A 16,201-nucleotide genomic window follows, 5' to 3' on the forward strand; every position below is an offset into this window, starting at 1 on the left:
GTCTGGTCAAAGGTGAATCTCCCTGTTTTCAGAGGGCAACAGTGATTGACAGGTGGATAAGTCAATCAAGAACACACATGGTCTGTTGGATTGGGAAAAAAATGAAAGGAAAAAAATATCTGGTAACTGAAAAACATGGCCCATTTTTGTAGAATTAATGAGCGAAGCACTAAACTACGGTTCACATGTGTCACTGAAAAAAGAGAAATTTGATCACACGACCAAGTTTGATTGGGCTTGAGGAGCGATGGAGGCCGAGGGGACCAGACAACATTTGTATGTGTTCCTCGTGTTTGGGTGGGTTTTCTCTGGGCACCTCAGATTGCCCCACCAACCCAAAACATGCTTCAGCTAAGTGGTCCTGACCAAGTCGAGCACAACATCTGAAGACGAGTCTCCGAGTGTTGTATTGCAACTGCTGACAGGTTTCCCAGCTGAATTGGTGAAGAATTTCCTTCATGATGGATTAATAATGTAACCTTAACTTTGAGGCATTGATATGCTTGCACTCCAGGAATGGACATTGCAAATTAGCCTAGGCTATAACTGTTATTATTCCTAGCCTAACTGTCAATGCTAGGAGGGTGTCATTAATCATTTTAAGGGTTTTTGGGAAACCAGCCTTTCTGGCTATAAAAATCTTCTGATTTCAGATTTGTGATCTGATTGGCCAAAGAAGCAGCCAGTCCATCTACAAATGAACCAGAATCCTGGTCAGTAGAATGAGACAAAAAAACATATCAAATAAATAAACCGGCAGAGATTAGGGAGTGTTAAAGTTACTTTTTCCAACCTTTTTGGAAACAGCTTGGGTTTTTTTTTAAATCTTGTGTTCTGATCAAGATTCATGCCAAACAAAACCAAGGGCTACCTTCTTTATGTGGGAAAAACTCAACCATTTAAATAGTTAGAGGGATTGGCAAAAACCTGCACACTAGGTATGCAAATCTAAAGCTGTATCAGATGTGCAGAAGCAATACCCTGCATTAAGGGTATTTGTTTAATACAAGCCTATGCAGCTCAGAAGCAAGCTCCAACCAGTGTGAGGTGTGTATGCAAAAGTAAAACTCAACAATAAGAATAATACCAAGGATTTGATCTCACATTGACTGCTATTGAACTCTTTTGAACCGTTTAAAGCTTTAATTAGGGAATGGATTAAACCCATTGTGCTGTCTATGTCCAACACAGTGTCTCAGCAAAGAGATATGGTGATCAAAACTGAATCATGATTTCATTTCTGCAGATGATTTATTTGTTTTTTGCTGGTCGACATATCATGACTCACTAACGTTTTCTTGATAAAGCTCTATGTTCAAACAGAGACATGGTCTACCACCTACACCTCCTATTGGTCAACTTCAGCAATGCATCAGCTGAATATAAAGGCCCGATTTTGACTACAGAACTAGTTCATTTTCAACAGATTGCTTTAGTCCAAAGTTGTTCCTCACTATCTTTATGCATTCCAAGCATCCTAAATATTCACTGGAAGTGCTTTTCACAAGTTGCTGTTAGCTTTGCCATCACAGTGAAGCTAACAACACTTAGCATGCTAACACGTACTTCCTGGTTATCAGACAATAAAATGGTTTCTGATCAGACAGCGTCCAGTGACCTCATTTTTGACCTCAAGAGTACAATGTATCTGTATGAAGTGTGAACTTTCAGAAGAAGCAGATGACTTTATCAAGAAAATATAAAGATACTAAGTTTGAACCATGATCAAACTGATGTTATATTTTTGGCATTTGGCCCACCTCTATACTGTCTATGGCAAAAAGGCTGTTAGAGGAGTGAAACAAAGTGAAGGGCACCTGCTGGGCTGTAATAAAAGCAGAGTCCACAGACTTAAGTGGATTACTGTGTGCAGCCTTAACCCGGAGCAGCTCAAGTACACAAGATTCTCTGATAAACACTGACCTGACAGAGAGACACTTTGTGCACAGGAAACTGTACCATGTATGTGTCCCACAGAGAACTATAGAGTATGTGTTAAGGGCAGTTCAGTTTAGGGAAGTTACAATAGTGTCAGGCTAATTGTGATTTTTCTAACTAAACAATAGTAAAATTCTTTATTTAGCCTATTTTCATGAAGATTAATGCAAAGTATTAGGCTCACTATGAAATTGAACTTTCTAAATAAAATAATAATTAAAAAATATATATTTATACAAATTATAAAGGTCTTAAAAACTGAGTTTAAACCATATTAATGTTACCTCCTCAAAATCAAACCTGGAGTTGCATTTTGTTTCATTCACAAATGTCTGAGTAATCCTTTATTAGTCTCTCTACATCAGGAGTGTCAAACTCATTTTGGTCCGGGGCTGTATCCAACCTACATTGATCCCAAAGGGGCCAGATCAGAAAACTCATGGCATATATACCCCAAAAATAGAAATAAGTTCAAATATTTGTGCAGAGAAACGCAAATCTATTACAGAAATCTTTTTTAATTGATGAACTCTTGCTTATAAAATATTATAGTAGTATGAACAACCTGAAACTTTAAGAAAAATGCAATTTCAACACAATGTTTTAACAATAACTTGTATGCAAAGGGGAATAAGTAAATTTTTCTGGTAAAATCCTGCACTCGGCGTCCACTTCTCTCATTTTTGACATTTTGCAGATGAGGGTGTCACGGTCAACAGTCAAAACGATCGTCCTTTAAAAGCGTTTGCAAAGAGGCAAGTCTTCATTTGTGCTGCTCTGGTGGGAGGGGCCACGTACAGAGACGCTGGAGACGCTGCTATGCTAAGCGGTACAGAAAATTACCAATATTTCAATAGAAAATATAATTAAAATATTTTAGTAGAAAGTTAGCCAAGTGCCAGATTAAAGATCTTGGAGGGCTGGATCCGGTCCCTAGGCCGTATGTTTGACACTCCTGCTCTACATGGTCAAAACTTAAAATGTTCTGTTCCACCTTGTGATGTGAAGTGGTAGTTTTCAGATTAACAGCTTCCTTTTACCTTTTGTTTGACTGAGATTGAAAATTCCAGATTTATTCCAAATTATAATTCCAAATTATTCAAATGATGCTAGTGAAGGTGTATGGAGTTTAAAAAAGACAGTGGAGCACTTCACCATGTGACATCACAAGGTGGAGCAGAGTGTTTTCTGAATGAAAGAGGAAGTCAGCCTAAAAAAGCAGGGTTTGAGTGTTAAGCAAAACACAACTCCAAGTATGTTTTTCAAAACGAAACAACATTATAACATAAATCAGAGAATAGCATAATATCGGCCTTTTAAATACATTTGTTGGAGTGTAGACTGAATTGCTTATTTTTGCTTATAAAATTCTCACTTTTTTTTTAACCTTTTCTTACAATTAGCTCTGTGCACAGCAGTGAACCACTAGCTCACTGTTAGATCACTCATTCTTAATCAATTCTGTCTCTATGGGGTTTTGCCAAGTCATTCTAAAATAAATACTTAAACAAAATGTAAAACAAACAACAAAAGAACAATCTTGACATTCCTAATTTAGTAATTTTATAAAATGTTGCTGTAAGTGTAAGATGCAACTGCTTAAATTGTAACTGTTTCAACTTTCACAAAACTTGACGCATACGAAAGCCATTAAATAAAACAGAACATCATAACTCACTGCCCATTCTGCCGTATAAACGCACTTTAGCCGTAAGCAACTCACAACTCATCTTTAATTAAACACAGCTTACAAATCTGCTGTGTGGTATGGCTAAAGGGCACAAAATAAAACGTTGTTAGCTATATGTCGGCATATGTTGTTTTGCATAACTATAGCCTATAAATATGTCACATCTTTTATTTATTTATTTTTAAACAATTAGTTGCGCACCGTTATTTCTGTGGCTGTTATTCAAATATTGTTGAGCTCCATAAAAGAGGGGTCATGTGCTAATCATTTTGTTTGTTTTGTTTTGCTGAAGCTACGTGTTATAATGAGAAAATAATTACGATTTAAAATAATTACAGTGCTGTGTAACATCTAAGGTGGACGGTCCTCTTATTACTTGTCTCCATGAAGATGTTATTTCTTTACCTGGAATGTTCCAGTGTAAGGCAATAAACATATCTCCCTTGCATTTGTTCAGTTTTTTAAAGCTCAAAAATACCTTAAAGGTGCATTGGGTAACTTTTCTGGTGGAGGGTCTGTCAAATGCTTCTCTTCATGGTGATGTTACGCTTTGTTTGATGGTTTGTTTGGAATGTTTTACAGTATGGCATTAAAAGGGACAGTCCAGAATTTTGGACATAGGACCATTTCCAAGTTAGCTAGAGTGTTGGAGAAGTGTGGTGACACATCGCTGGTCGCTGGTGGTAGGCTAGCGCATGTCAATGGCCATAGTTAGCCTGCCATTGACAGTTAAAAAAAAAAATAATAATGCAGTTTTACCCACTCCACAAAGCACCTGAAGCAAATGTATTATTATGCCAGACTGTCGATATAAATGTCTGTGTTGATAGAATAATTTTAGAAGTAAAACCAACCTTGTATTTGAAGGATTTATGTCTGACTGGAGGACTGATATCACCTAGCACCTAACTTACCGGCAAAGTAAAATAACACTGCTTCTGAGAAAATAGTCCCTCACCACAAGAAGATTCATGCGATGCAAGGTTTGTTTTATTTCAAACATTATTCTATCAACACAGACATTTACATTAATAGCCAGGCATAATAATAGATTTGCTTCGGGGGCTTTGTGGAGTGGGTAAGACTGTTTTTAGTGGCAGGCTAACTATGGCCATTGACATGCGCACTAGCCTAGTACCAGTGACCTCTGCAAATACAAGGACTGGATGGAATACTTTAAAAAGTGTCTCCACACGTCTCCAACACTCTGACTAACTAGGAAATGAGGCCCTATGTCCAAAATTCTGGACTGTCCCTTTAAATCTTTCTATCTCTATGGAGACAAAACCAGACCAAGTTACAGATCAGATCTATGGAGAGGCAACTCCGCTCACAGTCAGAATGCCAGTTTTTCTCAGTATTTTTAAACTAAAATCACCTGCAATTCAATAAATATAAAGTAGGTGTTTAATTTAATACTGTGGAACATTCCAGGCAGAGCAATGACATATCGATAGAAGCAAGCCTGTGACGGACACCCAACCAAAAACTTACACAGTGCATCTTTAAATAACATTAATTTTTAAACCAAAAAACGTCTTCTTCAGTCTTCTTTCATACATACAACTTTTTGGGTTCTTTTTACAGATGTTGGTGGTGATGTGTCATTTATAACATAAAACATTAACTCTTACCATGTGCAGGCTTGCTTCTCCATAGATCTGACCATTAACCTGTCTCCACTGTGATTAGTCAAGTCAAGACAGTAACTTCTCCACAGACACAAGCAGGCCACAGACCCTCCACCAGAAAAGTTACACAGTGCACTTTTAATGATCTGTAGTGTTCATCAAATACAGTATTAAAGAAGATAAACAATAAAAACAAAACATTTTCCGCTCACTGTTCTCAATACTCCATATAGCACAGTGGACCTTGGTGACCCTTGCTCCCTCTCTGTATAAGCCCATCATACTTACAGGCTTGTTACCAAACAGCCCAGAGAGCGCAGGGCCAAAACCACATCGGTTCTGGCTGGGTCATGTTGCTGCATTCTTCTGTACATGTGATCTGAAGTGAGAAGTGCTCCAATCAAGTCCACCATTGTGCTCCCCCCTCTCCTCCCTGAGCCCAGTGCGCAGAAACAGACCGGCTCGCAGACACCGGCACACACATAGTTTTCAACGCATGAAGAGGTCAGAAAAAAAGGGAATAACTCACTTAGGGCATAAAAGGGCTCCTTGTTCGGCAGCGCTAACATCTGACTGAAAAATGACATGTGGTCTCCGGGAGCTCTGCACATGGTCACCAGGCATCAGGCTCCTATCAGCTCCAATCGGCTCCTAACGGCTCCTATCAGCTCCTATCGGCTCCTCTGGGCTCCTATCAGCTTCTATCTCTATGAGTCTCTTGTTAGTCTTTTATTTTTGCTACTTTCTACTTATGTTTGAATGTATTATTACCATTACCATTTATATTTTTGCTCTCTGTTATTATATTATAGTGTGTCCAAATAATGTCCCTTGTGTAAGTTGGCTCCTTTCAGCTCCTATCGGCTCTTATCAGCTCCTATTGTTTCCTCTGGGCTCCTATCAGCTTCTGTCTCTATCAGTTTCTGTTAGTGTCTTATTTTTGCTACTTGCTACTTATTTTTAATTTATTATTACCATTACCATTGTAATGTCTGAGCTACTGTGTCCAAATAACGTCCCTTGTGGATCAAAAAAGTGTAAGTCGGCTCCTTTCAGCTCTTATCGGCTCCCGACGGCTCCTATGGGCCTGTCATCTGGATCATTCAAATCGAACACTGTTCAGGGAGTGGAGAAGGCACCATAAGAGCATAATCAATGGTGATAATGCTGTGGTATTACAGACTCAAGCAAGAGTCTACTTACTTAGTTTATTAATGGCCTACCTCAGCATCTATTAAAGCTTTCCCTTTGTCAAATACAAGCTTGTAGTTGTCTGGTTGTATAAAAACAAACAGACATGACATTTGAAAACTACTTTTAAACACTACAAAAAAAAAAAACTATAAAACTATATACTTCTTTATAAATACTGTTAGTAATATGGTTTATTTATTTATTTATTTACTTAGGGTCCCTAATAGAACAAATGTGAATATGCAGGAGTATAGCTACAAAGACAATCCCTGGCGGTTAATAACAAATACACAAATTATTCGCAATCTCCGGTATGGTTGCCAGCCTGTGCCAATGGCTTCTCTGCTCCACTAATCCTCAATCACAGGCTTCACAAAGGCAAGGTTGGTGTACATTGCTCAAGGACACAAAGCTGAAATACACCGGGAGCAGAATTTGAACCCCCAATCTTCCAAGGAAAACTAAAACAAGTGACTGGGCCTTAGAAAGGATACAGCAGATGTTAAGGCAACACATGTTTCTTGCAATTCACTTTCTCATCTCTGTCCCGTCAGACAACGCTTCACATCTATTTAATATAGGGTTTTTAAAGGTGCACTGTGTAACTTTTCAGGTGTTGGGTTTGCCCCTTGCTTGTCTCTATGGACATATTATTGCATTACCTGGAATCTTCCATATATTCTCCATTCATCCATTTATTTGCTTAATTATTACCATGAAAAAACAGAGTCTGAGGTGTAGCCTGGCCTGGAAGAGGAGACTGATTTCTGTTTAAAAGCCATAGTGTGGAAGGCAATAAGATCACCATGGAGACAAACAGCCAGATTACCCTCCACCACATAAGTTACATATTAAACCTTTAATATCTGTCATTTGATTGAAGAATTACATTTTCTAACAGTTATATCCACTTTCACTTACAAACTAAACCGTGGCCATCTCGTACTAGCCAGGCTGGCGCCACCTAGTTCCTCCACTCAGTTTCATTTCTCTCCAGCGAGTTGGTCAGGAAATGTAATACACTAGACTGTTTGCAAAAAACCCAGAAGTTGTAGACTGCACACTGGCCAATCACCAAAGAGCTGTTAAGCCATGACTGGGTCCCTTTTGTGGTACAGCACAACAGTAAACAAAGCGGTCGAGATGGATGTAGACGAAGTCATACATTCTGTGATGGCAACAATTCCCGAGATCGTAGATTTAAAACCAGAACAAAGAGAATGTTTGGTGAATCTTATCAAGGGGAAAGATGTTATTGATCTTTTTCCTACGGAATTTGGGAAAATTTTCATATATCAGTTAGCCCCGTTAGCGGAGCATTATATACGTCACGATCAAATAACAGTGATTGGCTAAATTTAAAAAAAGTACCCACTTACCGTCGCGTGAATGAATCCTAATGCTGTGAGGTCAGATGGTTTCCACGGTCAGACGATTTCACAATCTGCATGTCGGTCTGCAATATACGGTTTCCATGAAGTGAAACTGTCTGACCGTCTGATTAGTCTGATGAATCAGGCTAATCTGGTACCAGGGCCCAGAGGAAAATATTATATATCATTACATAATACAATATATATTTAGTTGTATGCATTTTGGCTGTTATTACCCTCCTCCCCGCTTCTACCAATCCCTGAAAAAAATTAACGTTTATTATTGTTCCTTACGAGAAAAAGGGTTGGGACCACTGAACTAAACAGTTGCTTTTCATCAATCCTGAGTTGAACTTTCACCATGTGGTCCATAGCAGCTCTTCCTCTTTTGTTTGCCTGCACATTGACATATTGATCTCATCACAATCAGGATAAAACACTTACTAGCTAAAGCGGGGCAAAGGCCAGAGCAGCTCTCAGTATACCACCAGCTCTTGTTTGCACATTACACACATTATTTATAAAGCAGCGTACGGCCTGATGAATGCATAGCAGTGATCCGCTTCTCTGTGTCTTTTGAGCGGGCTAGTCTTCCTAAAGAGGTTTGAAAAAAAGGCAATGAGAGCGCGTCTGAAATTAATCAATCCTTCCTTCAACCAACCCCCCTCCCTCACCTCCGAGTGATGAGGGGGGATGAGTGGCGGAGCAGCGAAGGAAAGAACAACAAACCAGTGTCATCTGTTTTGTCGGAGGTGGTTGCGGCCAGGATCTCGCTGTGCGCTGGTGAGGAGGAAGGGAGGGAGGGATGGAGGGAGAGACGGAGGAGAGAAGTAAACAAGGACACAGTAGGAGGAGGGGGCAGGTCGAGGCGAACAGAAAGCGACTCATTTACAAATATATAAATAAATGAGACTATTGCGTGCCAAATGTAAACAACGACTTAAGGGTTCTTTCTACATTATGCAAGATTCAGGCTGTTTAAAACTACTCATGGATGGTCTTGGTTCACACTGTAAAAAAACAAACAAAAAAAGAATGTAAATAAAGTCATCTGAGGCACTACAAAACAAGAGGAGAGTATGACACTATATACAATGTCAAGTTTCTAGGGGCAAAGTTGAATTGCTGTGTATAGTGCAATGATAATATTGGGTGAATGAACTTTAAAAACATGGAGGAGCTAGTCTAGATTAATGTATCAGTGAGACCAGTTGGCGCTTTGAGGTTGAGACATAAATGAACAAACAAAACTCCACTTAAACTTAAAAGCTAAATGAAAATCCAGTGGTTTGTATTTAGATCACAAGACTATATCGCAAAATGAGCTATTTTTAACCATAGTTTTAAGTGATGATTTTGATGATTTTTTTTTTTTTTTTACTGTTTTTTGTTTTGGTTTGAAAGTTGGTAGTTCAAATCTTACATGATCCAGTTCATTCACTTAGCATACTATCTAGGAGCAAACCTGCAAGCACATAATTCACTGGGGATTATGGTGCCAAGCCTGGATAAACACACATGAAAAGCTGAACTAGTTCATTTTAAATGGTTTGCAGTGGGCCAGAGTTATTCCTCACTTACCTTATGCATTTCAATCAATTATTGACCACAATGACTTAATAACAATTTTTTCCAAAGACTGGGTCGCAAGAGATTTTTTGGGGGGTCGCCTTGTCACAATCTGCATGTCGGTCTGCAATATGCAGTTCTAACACTGATCTGTGTGTTGCGCTCTCCTCCTGCACCCTGGACTGGAAAATGCTACAAAATGCAGACAGACCCATCTATCTCATTAGAAATATTGACATGTTAAGACATGTTTTGTATAATTTCTAATCTTTTTGTAATTATTTTATTGACTATTTTGTTCCAGTATTGTCGGTTCAGTTGAATGCTGAAAAGAAAAAGAAATGGGGTACATTTAAAGTCCAAATAGGTAATTTATGAATATTTTTTATTGCTGTTTCAATTACTGTTTTTCATTGTTTAAAACTCAAGTAATACTAATTGTTCAGAGAGACACGATCACTTAATCAACAATAAAATATCCTCATTAATGTTCAGTAATGGTCAAATCCACCTTTATTTTGTGATTTACGAATAATGTTTTTTGACTTGGGTCGTGAAGGTTTGTGACTTTTAAAATATGGGTCCCCAGAAAAAAAAATGCCTGGGAAACACTGGTTTATAAGCACTTTTCACAACTTTCAGAGCAGTTTTGTTGTCACTGTAATACTAACAACAACTAGTATGCTAACTGTACACTTCCTACATTTCAGACAATAACACACATCATAATAAGTACAGTACAAAGTCATCTTATTTTGACCTCAACAGCTTCTTGTTTAACATGTCGTAATGGAGAAACAGAAATTTTGCTCAGATACATGGGGGGGGAATACATGCGTATTCAGGACTTTTAAAGACAAAATCACAAAACAAGAAATGACAATACTTCAAGTAAGGTCAGATAAAAACAGCAAGGGATTATGGATCATCACTACTGCTCCCATATAACAAAATTTCAACTCCAAACTATACATTCCATCAATTCTCTCCATCTTCCCCCCACTTACCCCTTCTCTGCTTTCTATAGTTACTGTTAGCCCTCTGTTATCCAATAAAAGTCTTTCCCCTCAATAGATTTCTCATAATAGAATTAGATGTGCTCCATATAACTGGAGGAAACGCAGACAGCAAACAGACAACGCCCTTCAACTGACATTTGTTTTTCTCAATAACTTGTGGCTGCTGAAGCAATGAGCTGAGAATACGAGATGTCACACTCCCACAGCAGAATGCAGAGCACATGTAGCGCAGGGTAAATACTGAAGAGGACAGTGATGGTTTAGGGGCTTTTGAGTGGTACTATATGGGATTAGTATAGAGGGTATTGTTTCCATGAGTTGTTTACTACCACAACAGGTTGTACTGGCCTGGCATGGGTCTTATGATTGTCAAGGAAGTCTAAAAATATATTGTGTTTGTGGGTTTTGTCATGCTTTGTTTGTGTGCATAATGACTGATTAAAAGCAATTGACTTGTTGATGGGGAAGTATATGAGGAAAACAAGATGTATTTTTTATTTGACACTTTTATTTATTATTATTATTATTATTATTTGTATATTTATTTATATGTCCGATTTGTTTATTCGAGACAATTAGCCAGTGAAAAAGCAGAATAAGCTCCTCACTTTGGGTTGCCAACATAGACTGCATATATAAATGGACATCACTAACCTGCTAGTCACTGTGTTCCAAGTAGGAAGTGAACATGGGGGAGCTTCCGGCTCCATCGACTCTGGCTTGAATTGACTTTACATTGAAAAACGCTGGCCCTCTCTTTTTAACTTCTTCAGTGAGCCTCGTCATTTTAGTTTTAAAGTATCGTAGTAACCCTCTTTACTACTAGTGTTTTTATTTTGCTAAATTCCTATTCGTGGCTCGACCTGGCTCCAAATTCTCTCCTATAACTGCGAGCATGAGTTTCATTTTAACTAGAGCCAAACACTATTGAAGTCACACTCCCTTAGTCCACTTCTTTATATAGTTTATGGTTACTTGATCCTACATATGAAACTAGTTGGTAATACCTATCCCTGTTTATTTTAGGATTGTCTTTTTTAACCACTGGGAGCACAGCTTACTAGCCTGATTCTTCAGCCAGTTTCACTTTGTGGAAACCATCTGACCTCACAGAATTAGGATTTCTTCACTTAATGCTAAGCTGGTACTTTTTTTATTTAACCAATCTCTGCGATTTGGTCATGACATATGTAATGCTCTAAGTCCCGTAGGAAGAAGGGCAATAATGTCTTTCCCCTTGATAAAATTCACCAAACATTCTCTTGGTTCCTGCTTTAAATCCTCAATCTCGGGAATTGTTGCCAACTCAGAATGTATGGCTTCGTCTACATCCATCTCGACCACTTTGTTTAATGTTGTGTTGTACCACAAAAGGGACCCAGACAGGCACTTGAGTTTGACGTCATGGCTTCACAGCTCTTCGCTGATTGGCCTGTGCACGGTTCACAACTTCCGGGGTTCTTGCAAACACCGTCTAGTGTATTCTGATTCCTGACCTAGTCACTGAAGAGAAATGAAATTGAGCAGAGGCACTAGGTGGCGCCTGTCCGGCTAATTTGTGGCTGGACCTGGATCTAAATTCTCTCCTATAAATGCAAGCATCATGAGCTTCATTTGACTGGAGCCAAACACTACTGAAGCACTCCCTTAGTCTACTTTTGTATACAGTCTATGGTTGCCAGATCCAATGTCTGAAACTAGTTGGCAATACCTGTCCCTGTTTATTTTAGGATTGTCTTTTTTAAACCACTGGGAGCACAGCTTACATCTATTACCTTTAATCATTACAGCACACCACATTGTTTATAATGGAAACTGCATTCTCATCTTATAGCTCAATTGCGAATACTTTTGAACACCCTCTCAAAAAGAACACAGCAAAGTCAAACTATGTCTTCTATAACTCCCTCTCTATATCAGCTCCCATCAGCTGACGATAGAGCTGATTTTGTGTTTTCTCGTTCCTGCTCTGGATACTGTTCTTTCAGCAAAATATGTCCTGAAGGCAGCTTAAATGTGAACAGTCTGTACGTGTGTGTGTTGTGGATATGCATGTACAGAATTACATGCATATCCACAACTGATTATACTGTGCACACATATATTTTACTTATGTAATATGTAACCTTTCTCTACCACCTGCTTATCTCATGATGTTATAGTTTTGCATCTAATGTTCCACAGTATAGCGTTTATTTACCTTCATAGAAACAAGCAGGTGACCTCACAGGGACAAGTTACAAGCCAGATCTGTGGAGAAGTGAGCTCATGTTTTTCAAGGTACTTTTGAGCAATAAAAACACTTGCAAAGAAATAAATGCATTTGGAACAGTTAATGCAAACAAATAACATCTCTGTCGCGGCGGACACCCTACTAGAAGTTGTGTAGTGCATTTTTAATACTATCAGTCACTATTGCACCATATTATATGTCATAGGTATTGTGTGCTTATTAAATGGATTCTTGTGAGCTTTAAGCCATGTTATAATGTTGGTACCTATAGCTGTGTTTTCATTCACGTTTTTGAGCCCTCCTTTATTAGTCTGTCTATATCTCCAAGGCTCAGAATGCTCTGCTCCACCTTGTGATGTCATGAAGCAGTATTTTTTAAGTTAACAGCTCCCCTTTAGCTTTTGTTCAGTAGAGAATTCCAGGGCTGAAATTATCCAAGCGATTCTAATGAAGCTGTATGGAGTTTAAAATCACAGTGGAGCACTTCCTGTATCACCACTTGACATCACAAGGTGGAACAGACTGTTTTCGATTTGAAAGAAGAACTCAGCCTAAACAAAGCCCCTTGAGATGTCTCGCCGTCTTGTTTTTGAGGGGGTCCTCACAGTTGCAATAAAAATCACTGCACTTTCACCTGTCCCTTATTTTCAACTGTTCACTCTTTTTTATTGTATGGCAAAAACAGTGATGTCCCACATAAGAGCCACAATAATGTAACTTATAAGCATGCAGTACATTAAAGCTATTAAATATACATGCACGCTCAGCAAAGCCCCAATATTATACATTCTAGCCACATACTCACAAAGTCCGCTGCCAGCGTTAATGTTTCTCCAGCCCGCCGCGCACATGAGCAGTTATAATGACACTAATTGCCAGAGATCTCTTTTCCTTTGAGTGGTTTGTAGCTGAGTTGTGCCTTAAGAGAGATCTGTGTTGCCATCCTTGGTCGATCAATAGTCCACAATCCAAAACTGCAATAAAAAGGACATTTATTAATAATAGTAATAATTCAAGTCAAGTAAATCAAGTAATCAAGTGTCACATGAAAAAAATCTACTTGAGTAAAAGTAGTAACGTAATGGTTTAAAAATGTACTTAAAGAGGTAAAAGTAAAAGTATTTCGAGTAGATCTTGAGTTCTTATAAGACTCCAAATATATTGATTTTGATACAGATTTGTGCTAAATTTTGTTAATCAGAAACAAGAGAATTCTTTTTTTTTCCCCTAGCTGTTTTTATTTGTATAATTTTGTTTTTGTTCTTAAATTATTAATGTGGTAAAAAATAAACCCACAGCCTTTTCAGCAGTTCTCAAACAATAACAAAACTTTTTTCTTTTGAGTCCTGTCCACTCCAGAAATGTAGTGGAGAAGAAAGTACAAATATCTACTTTTAAATGTAGTGGAGTAAAAGTAAAAAGTTTCCACTTAAAAATGTACTTACAGTAAAGTACAGATGTCTAAAATGTATACTTAAATACAGCACTTTATTACTACAATCTGATGATTGGAGTTATCACATTCAAATTCTTGTAAACAGTTGTATCTGATGTGAGTAATTGGATTTCTTTATGTTTATTCTTACCTGTGCAGGTTTTGACAAGGGAAATTAATTAAAAACTAACCTGCTAATGAATGTGGCAACCAAAAAATGCATTGAGCTTTTTTTAACTGACAAATGTCCCCATGTTTTTGAAGAACACATTTATTTTGTGACACCAACAATCTGAGCTTATTATTGGTTTAATGATCATTCTAGTTATATGATTTTTACTAGCCTGGTAAATACCCAGTAGTTTTGGTTTATTTAAAGGAACTGTATGTTCTGTGCTCTTATAGTTTTAAAAATCACAACTGAACCTGGGTTAGCGGTTCCTTAACCTGCAGATAGAGTACACATACAAGTTTTTCTCATTCTCAGTATATGGACAGGATATAATGCAGCAGCAGACTCACTGATGGTTCCCTGCAGGCATAGGGTTTAGGTAGTGGATTCAGATCAGAGAGAGTCATTTTAGGCTTAAACCAACTACATTTCAGTAAAGAAACCCAAATGACAGACTCATGTGAATCTCATTCTGCTTTCTGATTGGATAATCATCTTGATAACCAAAACACCAAATTACAGCATAAACAACTTGGCCATCATGTCCAATGTTTTTGTAACTAAGAATAAATCAGCATTATAATTATTACCAGTTAAAGCTACTGCATTTCTAGGGACATAGTTGGGTCATGTATGTACAATTTTAAATCCATATCTTACGTAAAGGTCCTTTAAACCTTTCCCTTACCAGAGCTGCATCAGAACTGAAGCAGCTACTTGGATGAGTGGTGAAACATATTCCCTCTAAAAACATTGTCTGTTTTTGCTATCAATTCATGTATCCACACAGACATTACTTACAAATTATAAGGTCATTTGCATAAATTATGTATTTGCCAATGTCTATATTATTCTGTGAAGGATGCTTCATAGTACTGCTTAATTTGATGCCATTTAAGAGGAATAGGCTCAATACTGAGATGCCATATGTGCAGTATTATTATGCGAAGGCTTTATCTGTGATCTACTGAAGAGATCCAATTGCTTTTGTATTATCTAACACAGTAATGATACAATGTGTGCAATGTAATTAAATGGGAACGCATATACAATGAAGTGGCATGTTTAATTAGATCATTTGAATGGATAGCTGTAGTCATAACAACACACTAGGCAGTAGACAGTTAAATAGAGACATGTCTGTTTTTCCATTTTTCTTCTAAGGATGAAAAGTTTTTAGTATCAAGCCTACTTTGTACTTGAGAATTAATTTTCCATGATAGCTTAACTGATCCTTCAACCCCAGAGGAGTCACCGAGTTCATCACTTCTTATCCAACACATACTAATAGCTCAATCTAGCCTAATTTAACTTTCAGATGGTGCAAACCTATCCACAACGTGACACTTGCGCCATCTGGTGGGGAAACTGTGAAATATTGGCTACATATTATAACTTTTATAATTATTAAGCAATTATTAACATGAATATTCATTTGTAAAGATAATCAAAATAGGATGACACTTGTCCCTTTTTTGGTTGTCCTGCACCTGTCATGTCCTCCTCGTCCCTCACAGGCTAGTTAATGTCCCATTCTTTCAGTTTGGTGCCACATGATTTGTATAAAAAGTAACATTAATAATAATAATAATAATAATAATAATAATAATAATAATAATAATAATAATAATAATGATAAGGAGAAGAAGAAGAAGAAGAAGAAGACATTTGGTGTACCTACTTGTCATAGTTGGAAACTGATTTATATTTATTACATGATAATATTTCTCCTTTTGTCACATGTTCCACCAGAATTTGTCCAACTTTTACTACAATTTGAGGTGTTCTAATTAAAATTAGTTGCTAAAATGACTATAATAACACACCTAGTTTATTAAGCTACATTGTTATTATTAATACTTTCTTTTTACATTCTGACCTTGAATGACTTGGGACCCCTGCAAACCATTGAGAAAAATGTACGGTATCTTGGTAAAAACATCAGGA

At 37.6% G+C, this 16,201-nt stretch overlaps 1 long non-coding RNA gene across 1 annotated transcript in view; it reads right to left on the minus strand.

Moving 5' to 3' along the window:
• LOC129411916 (uncharacterized) overlaps positions 1–16,041 on the minus strand; it is a 77,934-nt gene extending 61,893 nt beyond the window's left edge. Inside the window, exons 1-2 of the long non-coding RNA XR_008633503.1 lie at positions 15,936–16,041; positions 13,453–13,621 (exon numbers count right to left, since the gene is read on the minus strand). This is a non-coding gene — a long non-coding RNA (uncharacterized LOC129411916). The remainder of the gene's footprint in view (positions 1–13,452; positions 13,622–15,935) is intronic.
• Between the last annotated feature and the right edge of the window lie 160 nt (positions 16,042–16,201).

The sequence above is a fragment of the Boleophthalmus pectinirostris genome, unplaced genomic scaffold, assembly GCF_026225935.1.
Source record: "Boleophthalmus pectinirostris isolate CB_2022bp ecotype Guang Dong unplaced genomic scaffold, ASM2622593v1 HiC_scaffold_6, whole genome shotgun sequence".
Taxonomy (NCBI): Eukaryota; Metazoa; Chordata; class Actinopteri; order Gobiiformes; family Gobiidae; genus Boleophthalmus; species Boleophthalmus pectinirostris.